Here is an 8,546-nt window from a genome sequence, read left to right on the forward strand (position 1 = left end):
GATCACTTAGCTGTTTTAACACTTGTTCTAGCCGCAGATGCAGGGGATTCTCTGCTTGGGGGAGTTACAATGTGTAGTACGATATAAAACATATATTAACAGTTCATGCTAGGAATATCTTTCTACCTGTTGTGCGAAACAATTTGTAGATAAGGAATAAACTATATACCTAAGAAGAAGTGTTATTGCATGACATGATCTGACTTTTATATATATGACTCTTTCCAAGCAAAACTTGTCCCATGGAAACTGGACGTTCCGAGCTATAGCACCGTGTATATGGTTCAGACAACTAATATTGAGCACTCGAAGTTGTGCTCTCACGAGTCTTCAAAATGATGATCCGTCTCATCAAATATCTCTTCAGTCACATTCACAAACAAATGACAACTGAATTGAAATAAAATAATAGGAAAACGTCATGAGAATTGAAGAGGTAATAGTTTGTTACTTACCTGCAAAAGTTCTTCAATGACATCTTCCATGGTAATGATACAACAGCTTCTTCCTCCTCAGCTAGCTTTGGCAGCGGATGTTCGTTCAATTGCAAAATGTCAGTGTCATTATCTTTGGACCACTTATTGCTCCTCGACCCAAACGAATTTGCTCGGAAGCTCTTCCATTTCTGAAGTAATCTCCTTCTCGTTAACTTTTTTTTCCTGTGGGGATCTCTCATCATCCACATCCACTCTGACTTCATTTATAATCGCTTTTCAAAGTGGAGAGGAAGTTATTAATCCATGTAAGAGATTTTCATCCCATTGTAACTCCCACAAAGAAAAACCAGTTACCTTTGCAGCATCATTACTGACTAATGGGTGGATTTTGTCACACTATCTCACAACCACAGCCATGTGGCTATGTCCTTTCTGAAACTCGTTCAATATATCATATAGAGGTAAGGTTTCTGGAACTCTGGAGTGCATTGGAGAAAAACAAGAACAAGCAATCAAAAGTATATTCAACAAGTCGTCAATTGTTTAGATATGGTAATCATATTCTAATTGGTAAACTTACCTTGGGATTTGTCGTATCGTCACATTTTTTACTTGTATTTCTTCATCAGGTTGATAGTCAATAAGTTCTTCACCTGATGATAAATTGAAGAGCCTTTTGTAGCAAATACAGGTGGACTATAATGTCAATAAAAGAGCAAATTAGTCTGCTTTGTTACTAAGATTCATCAACTGCTTGGAATATGAAGAAGAATGTATCGTGAGATGGAGATTTACCAAAACAAGTCCAATTATGTTGGTACATTGCTCATAATATACTGGAATCCTGCTATGACCGTTCTAAAGAATCAAAGTCATCAAATCCCTGATGAAGGACAGAAGAAACTAAGTTTAGAATGACTCGGAGAATTAAGGAATATATGCAGGGGGTTTGAACGAGGGAAAAATGTCATTAAAATCCTCAAGTCTACATTTTTGTTGATTTAAACCCCAAACTCTGCTTTTAGAGAAAAAAAAACACCAATTATTTGTTGACTTCCAAATAAATCGCAAACTCTCGTTGACTTGGCTTTTTGAGGCACAACGTTAAAGTGGTCAAACAGAGAAATTAAACGGGGTTAATTATCTGTTAACGAGATATATTAATAGCAAAATGACGCTGTTTATAACACCCTAAAACCCCCAAATTGAAAAATCAATTTTCAATTTCCGCAATTCACAAACCCTAATCGATCTAACCCTAATCGAACATGATATCTTCGATGACGAGAAGATTCCAGATCTCTTTTTGTTATACACCGGAAGAACGGTCGACCAAGATTCTCTTCAGTTCTCGATGTAAAGATCGTTACACCGGCTCCACATACACACTTCAATGGCACTCCACGGTCGAACGAAGCTACCACCAATGTTTTTGAGCTAGAACTCATCTCGTCAGCTCGAAGAAGAAGAGAGAAACCGAAGAAGAAAAGAGAAATTAAAGAAGAAAGGATAAATTGAGATCGATTAGGGTTTGTGAATTGGGGAAATTGAGAATCGATTTCTTAATTTGGGAGTTTTAGGGTGTTATAAACAACATCGTTTGCAATTAACAGATCTTGTGAACAGATAATTAACCCCGTTTAATTTCTCCGTTTTACTACTTAATGTTATGCCTCAAAAGGCTAGGTCAACGAAAGTTTGCAATTTATTTGGAAGTCAACAAATAATTGATGTTTTTTCCTCCAAAAGCAGAGTTCGGGATTTAAATCAACAAAAATGTAGACTTGAGGATTTTAATGACATTTTTCCCGTTTGAACGAACCAAGACCTGTCTAGTTTTGCATTGATGTCAATCACAAAAGTATGAGAAATTGGTGTCATTGCATCTTTGGCCATTTTCCCAGATAGTTGAAGAGCTCCAGCAATGATTGTTGTTTCATAATGTGTTAATTCTCCACCCTTTCCAGCCTGAAAGAATTGGGATGCTAAGTTATTCAGCTGACAACATAATTCAAAAAGCATAAATAGAAACATGTCATCATCATGGGGGCACACAACTCATAATTTGATACATAAGAGATACCGAAGACATGACTCATTTCCATGCAAATCCACAAGTGTTTTCAGCTCAGCTCTGCGGAAAAGGGCTACACGACCATGACCAAGTAGAAAGTCCAGCAGCTGAAATATATACAGCAAAAAAAAAAAAAGAGCAAAGATTGTATCAGGACAAAGACTCTATGTCCAGGTTAATTACTCTTGGGACCCTCTTGCATAACTAAAAAGGTCAATATGGGAGATTCGGGTGTGCAATCAATCACCTTACTAATCGGCCATACAACTGGTAAGCAGATCTAGACTAGGACACGGACAAACGGAGCCATTGTTGCACCAATTGCCAAACCATGACGAGAACAGACTGACTGAGGTATAGTCTGCAGATGAGAGTTAAATCAACCATCGATTGTCTTCACCAGACACAGTGAAAATATTCAGGTAAATGATAAGTAAAACCAGAGCTCACCTCACCGAAGAGAAGAATCAATGTCACTGAAATTAGAATGGCACCCCAAGCCGTCACAAAGCGTCTGAAATACCAAAAGTTACTATTACTAAGATAAAAACAACAACATTCAAGAACCCTACAAGTAGGTACATTCCCCCAAGTTCAAGTCCTAATACTGCTGCATTGCATATCAGTAAAGTGCAAAGCAAAAGATGCTGATTTTTCACAACTGGCAATATCTTTGCTGCAAAAGCCAAAACCCACTTGCAAATCATTAAGATAATGAATCAAGACATTCAAATTTATCACACAACCAATGAAACAAGTCATTAGTCACCAGTTCTGGTTTAGATAAAGTTTACCAAAGCTAAACATGCCAATATTAATCTTCAATACTAAATCCACAAGTTATCCTTTATCCTATAAAGCACAAGTCACATGTCCACTAGGATTGTGCACATCAGATACTTTGAAATAAAATTAATTAATAAAAATAATTGAACAAATTCGAAATCAGAAAAAGTAGAGAGATCGTGGGATAAATAATTTTGTAAGAAAAAAAAAACGTAACACTGATTTTTGGCTTATTGGATTGTTGGCTAAAATAAAAGATATATGAAGCCCAAATAGAAGTCCATCAAACAAAATTGGAATCACCCTAAGTCCATCAAACATAGCATCAAACACGTCCACTTTGATTTTCTGTCGTTCACCTTTTCCTCTTCGTCTCTTCTGTTTCACAAGAAGCACAACTGACAAACACAACTGAAAAACAGTCCTAATTTCATGCCCAGTAACAGATCCACATTCAAGGTGGTTATAACAATTCCCATCTTCTATATAAATGTTCTTCAACATCCTCCAAATAAAAAAAAACGCACCTCAAAACCTCTGTTTTAATCATAAACCAATGCCCCACCAGATCTTCCTTTCGAAAACCTCTTTCAGTTTCACAAAGCTAAATTCGTTTGAAAACAACAATTCAGACGGAGGTAAATTCTTCATCTTTTGTTCATACCCATTACTTTTTTCTTCTATGCATATTAATTCTGATTTCTATTGTTTCAGCTGCAGCATGTCTCTCGATTTTACTCATCTCTCTAATCTTAATTCTTTAAAAAGAGAATGGAAGATCAAAGTTCTAATAGCCAGGACATGGAATTTTTATCCAAAAGATAAACCTGGAGTTATTCTGGTTATTGAATCAATTTTGGTGGATGCAAAAGGTAAGTGTGCGTAGTTATATAAATTTCGTATTACATTATAGTCTTTTCAAATCCCATTCGAATAACTTCAAAAAATTTGCAAAATATTTTTTGATCATGACAGGGGGATCGAATTCAAGCATCAGTGAAAAACACTTTAGTTAGAAAATTCAAAAAGTAATTGGTGTACTTATAGTATTCTCAAATCTTATCATCGTTCTTCGTTTCCTTTCCTTCTTTCACTTCTCTGGTAACGATATTCACCGCTTGCTAACATCTGTTCAAGTTATTGAATCAATTAGTTTCTCCTTTTTTGTTATATTCTGTTTATCTTTGCAACACAGATGACTTACATTGAGTTTCCTAAACACATTGTTTGGAACAGAATTACTAAAAAGTGGACCAGGCCTCAAAGAAGTTCAGGTGTTACTCAGATGCAATTTAGGTCAACAGCTATTGGTGAGCAGTTTTACATGAGAATCCTTTTAACACATAGAAGAGGTGCAACGAGTTTTGAAGATTAACGTACTGTTGATGGCATTTTGTATCCTACGTTTAGAGATGCATGTTCTGCTCTAGGTGTCCTTCAATAAGTAGAATAATATATCTATGCAATCCAATTCTCTATTTCAAGAACACAGTTGCTATGTACTATTTTTTTTTTTTTTTTAATGTTCTAATTCTGCTAAAACATGACTCTTACTCCAATTTTTTGCTACTTTTATAAAAGTTAAAGAAAGAAACGATAAGTACCTTTGAGATGGAACGAATCTGCAAAAATGGCAATGGCATGTCTACTCCAATATCAACTGCATCCACTGAAATGTTTAAGTTTCAATCCCAATAGCCTGTAGTAATCTTTTATAAAAAGAGAGATAAGAAAGAAAAAGAAAAAAATTGAACCATTTTATCATACTTTTGGTTCGCAATCTCTCAAAAATTCACATAACTAAAAACAACAAATAGATAGACTTAGCAATGAAACAAATTGACTGAAAGATTTTGATCCCAAACCGAAGGTAAGTAAAGAAACTGAAGAAAATATCAGCTATAATCAGAGAATGAATAGGTGACTAAAAACTGATGAAAATTGAAATCAAAACTGAATTGTCAAATCGGTGATGATCTAATAATCCAAATCGAGTATACAATAGAATTGAGTTTACGGAGAGCAGTCATAGATCAGAATAATTGATAACTGTACAAATTGAAGGAAACAGAGAAGAGTTGAATATGGAAGAAGATATACCCATCACGTGGAGGAGAGTCGCAAATACAATATGAGTCTGATATTCCTCAACTCAATTACTCTGTTGTCAAATTTGAGGTTTTGAGGCTCATTTGCTATTGAAGCGAAGATGAAAGGTTTGTCCAATACATGTGCAGCTCATGTATTCAATATACACAAAAGAGTTATGTCGAAAGAACGGTGGTGAAAGAAAGAGGAAGGTCTTGGCGGCAGTGGCTCACATCGCAATTAGCTGGCTAAGAATGGTGCCGACAAAGGATAGAGGTTTTACATTAACTCCTTTTTCTGTATATTTTTTTTTTTAAATCATCTCCTTTCCTTTTATTTAATTTAACAGTCAAAGCAAACGGGATTTCCAAATAAAACACTCATAAAACAAACCGGAATAATTAGTTCCTCTATTTCAAATAATTAGTGTAGTATTTTCATTAGTTGTTATTACTATTTAAACAATAACACAAATATTCTCATAATTTTATGGGGTCTTTTATTTTTCCTGTTTTATCTAAAACAAAATACCGTTATTTTTTCATTCTAACATATCATAAAGGGTATCTTCAATTTTTTATTGATACTTTTAGTTTAGTTTTACTTTTACATGATTATAAAATTTATATTTTTATATTTTTAAATACATATAACTACATTTAGGAGTAACATAGAAAAATATAAAAATTCAACCAAATTATATTGTAAAGTACTTACCGATATATTAATATTAACAAATTAATGTTACTTTTAGTATTAACATCTAAATTGATAATATAGTATCATATTATATTTTTAAAATAACTAAAAGTAAACTGATAATATACAACTAAATTATATTGTCAAAATTACTAAAATTTCTATTATATTAAATTTCGCAAATAATAATTCCATGCATATGCACGGGTCAAAAGTTAGTAATTTAATAATTCCTAGAAACCAATCTAAACCAAAATTAGGAGCTTGATTAAAATAACTACTCCTTCCGTTTTTTATTACTTGTCATTCTAAAGATAAATTTTTGTTTTTCAATACTTTTCGTTTTAGATTTCCAATGCAAATGTTTGGTAAAAAAATTAATTCTATTCAACTTTATTAATGTTTTGACCAATAAAAAAATTAGAAAATATATTAAAAAGGGATAAAACAAAAAATTTAATGGTTTTCTTAATCTGTACGAAACAACCTTAAACGACAAGTAATAAAAATGGAGGGAGTAAAAATCAGAGAGACCCGTGACATCGACCAAACCAACACATGCGAGAGATTCTGATTTCTTTTTAATAACTTTAAATATTCCCTGGTGGTGGAAGAATTAAAATTACCAGCATGTATACGATCTGTGGGAGTGTCAGATTTAGCAAGAACCTCAACGAGACTCATAGACATAAGACCCAAAGTAAGACCAGACATTAGTCCAGCGAACAAGACTAGTAACACTATCACAACTATGTGTATAAAGAAGTTGGTCTCGCAGCATTCATACTCCACCGCCATAGTTTCACAAACAAAAACCCAAAAATCAAAAACCCTAATCTTACGTCAACATCTTCGAAATCGCGTACGGACAAAAATACACCGTCTCGAAAGCTAAAAATTATACTAGTTGAAATCAGAATGAGATGAGCTCTGATTTAGCAAAAAGATTGTGATTTGCGACACAAGAAACACACAAAAGACAAGAAAATAACAGAGATTACGAAGAGAGAGATCTGAGTAAATTTTAGAGCGAATGGGAGACGAAAAGAAGAAGGCCCATCCAAGAAAAAAAAACACGTTTTTTCTTGACGAAGCTTGGAGGAGATAGTTTGCGTGGCGAAAGTCTAAACTGCCCACGCGATGTTAGTGCAACTGCAAACGTGCCTTCACTGGCAAGCACAATTAAAGCTGTACCACTTGTACATCTTTGATTTTTTTTACCAATCACAAAAGTGTGTTTTTTTGTCAATCATTAGGTCACAACTGGTCGGTCCATTAGCTAAATTTCTATTTTTATAGGAATCAGGATTCGATTCCGGATATGATGGTGTCTTCTACAAATGGACTTACCTCCTGCCACTGCACTAAGGTTACTTCACACTCTCAGCTTTTTAGTACAATTTTTATATATATCTTTTTCTTACAGATTTATACTATTCTGTAACAGTTTACAGCTCTCCAACTTACAACTTTGGTAGGTTACCAATCATACTCTTTATTTATATGCTTAGCACAACAAGTTAGAGATTTGATATATTGGTAGATTCGAGTATCACATAATTCATCATAGTACAATGTGGAAAGGTTGTGATGTGATTTGGTGGAAAAACTGTTATAACAAAAAGGCACGAGGGCCATTATTAGTGTAAGTAATTACAATCTCTAACTAGATTATGGCTCGTGGGATAATTTATTTTTAATTTACTAATTTAATACTAATTTTGCTAATATACTCTTTTGTTAATTATAGTGATTTAGTATATAATCCGTAGTATACCGCACAACAATTTTTGTTTAATACAATATTAATTAAATCATTTTGATTCGACATATTTTATATTGGTGTTGTTAAAATAGTAAAATGAAGATTTGACATTTATTGAAATATTATATTAACGAGGAGAGTTACCCGCACGCTTGTGCAGACAGGAACTGAATAGAAAAAAAAATTTAATTTCCTAAAATATTGAATCAATTTTTTATTATATTAAAAAACTTGTTTTATTTTTATTTTTTTATGGTAGTTCGTATGTTCAGATATAAATTATTTTTTTTGTAAGTTTCGTATTAAATAATTTTTTCCCACAATTTAAATAATTAAATGAATAGTTAATCAAATGTTTATAGAATCACTCTACATATGAAAAAAATAAATTTAAATTTTAAAGTCTAATCTCTTAGGCTAATTTAAATTACACATCTAATATCTTAGGCTAAGTGAGTAAATCTCTAGCATTGATTGATTCAAGCACTTCAACAACATCTCTCGATGGCAAAACATCCTTAGCCATCTGGAAAATATAATTCAGCAGTAGAGCATAAAATAAATCAGCCAAAACATCTAACATATTCAGCCGTAAAACATAAACTAACTCAGCCAATAAGCATTATAACTCAGCCGCCAATACATAACACAGTCGTAAAGCATAACATAACTCAGCCGTAAGGCATAAAATAACTCA

General features: G+C 33.3%; 2 long non-coding RNA genes and 1 pseudogene across 2 annotated transcripts; 1 reads left to right on the forward strand and 2 right to left on the reverse strand.

Moving 5' to 3' along the window:
* Nucleotides 321-7,212, reverse strand: LOC104747273 (annotated as a pseudogene).
* LOC104747272 lies at nt 3,636-4,362 on the forward strand. Its single transcript, XR_761114.2, has 3 exons — nt 3,636-3,935; nt 4,012-4,169; nt 4,273-4,362. It is a non-coding gene; the product is annotated as an uncharacterized LOC104747272 (long non-coding RNA).
* On the reverse strand, nt 4,167-5,996 carry LOC104747271. The gene is made up of 3 exons (XR_761112.2): nt 5,398-5,996; nt 4,902-4,966; nt 4,167-4,425 (listed from the first exon to the last, which is right to left on the reverse strand). It is a non-coding gene; the product is annotated as an uncharacterized LOC104747271 (long non-coding RNA).

Source organism: Camelina sativa, chromosome 15 (genome assembly GCF_000633955.1).
Source record: "Camelina sativa cultivar DH55 chromosome 15, Cs, whole genome shotgun sequence".
NCBI classification, from domain to species: Eukaryota; Viridiplantae; Streptophyta; class Magnoliopsida; order Brassicales; family Brassicaceae; genus Camelina; species Camelina sativa.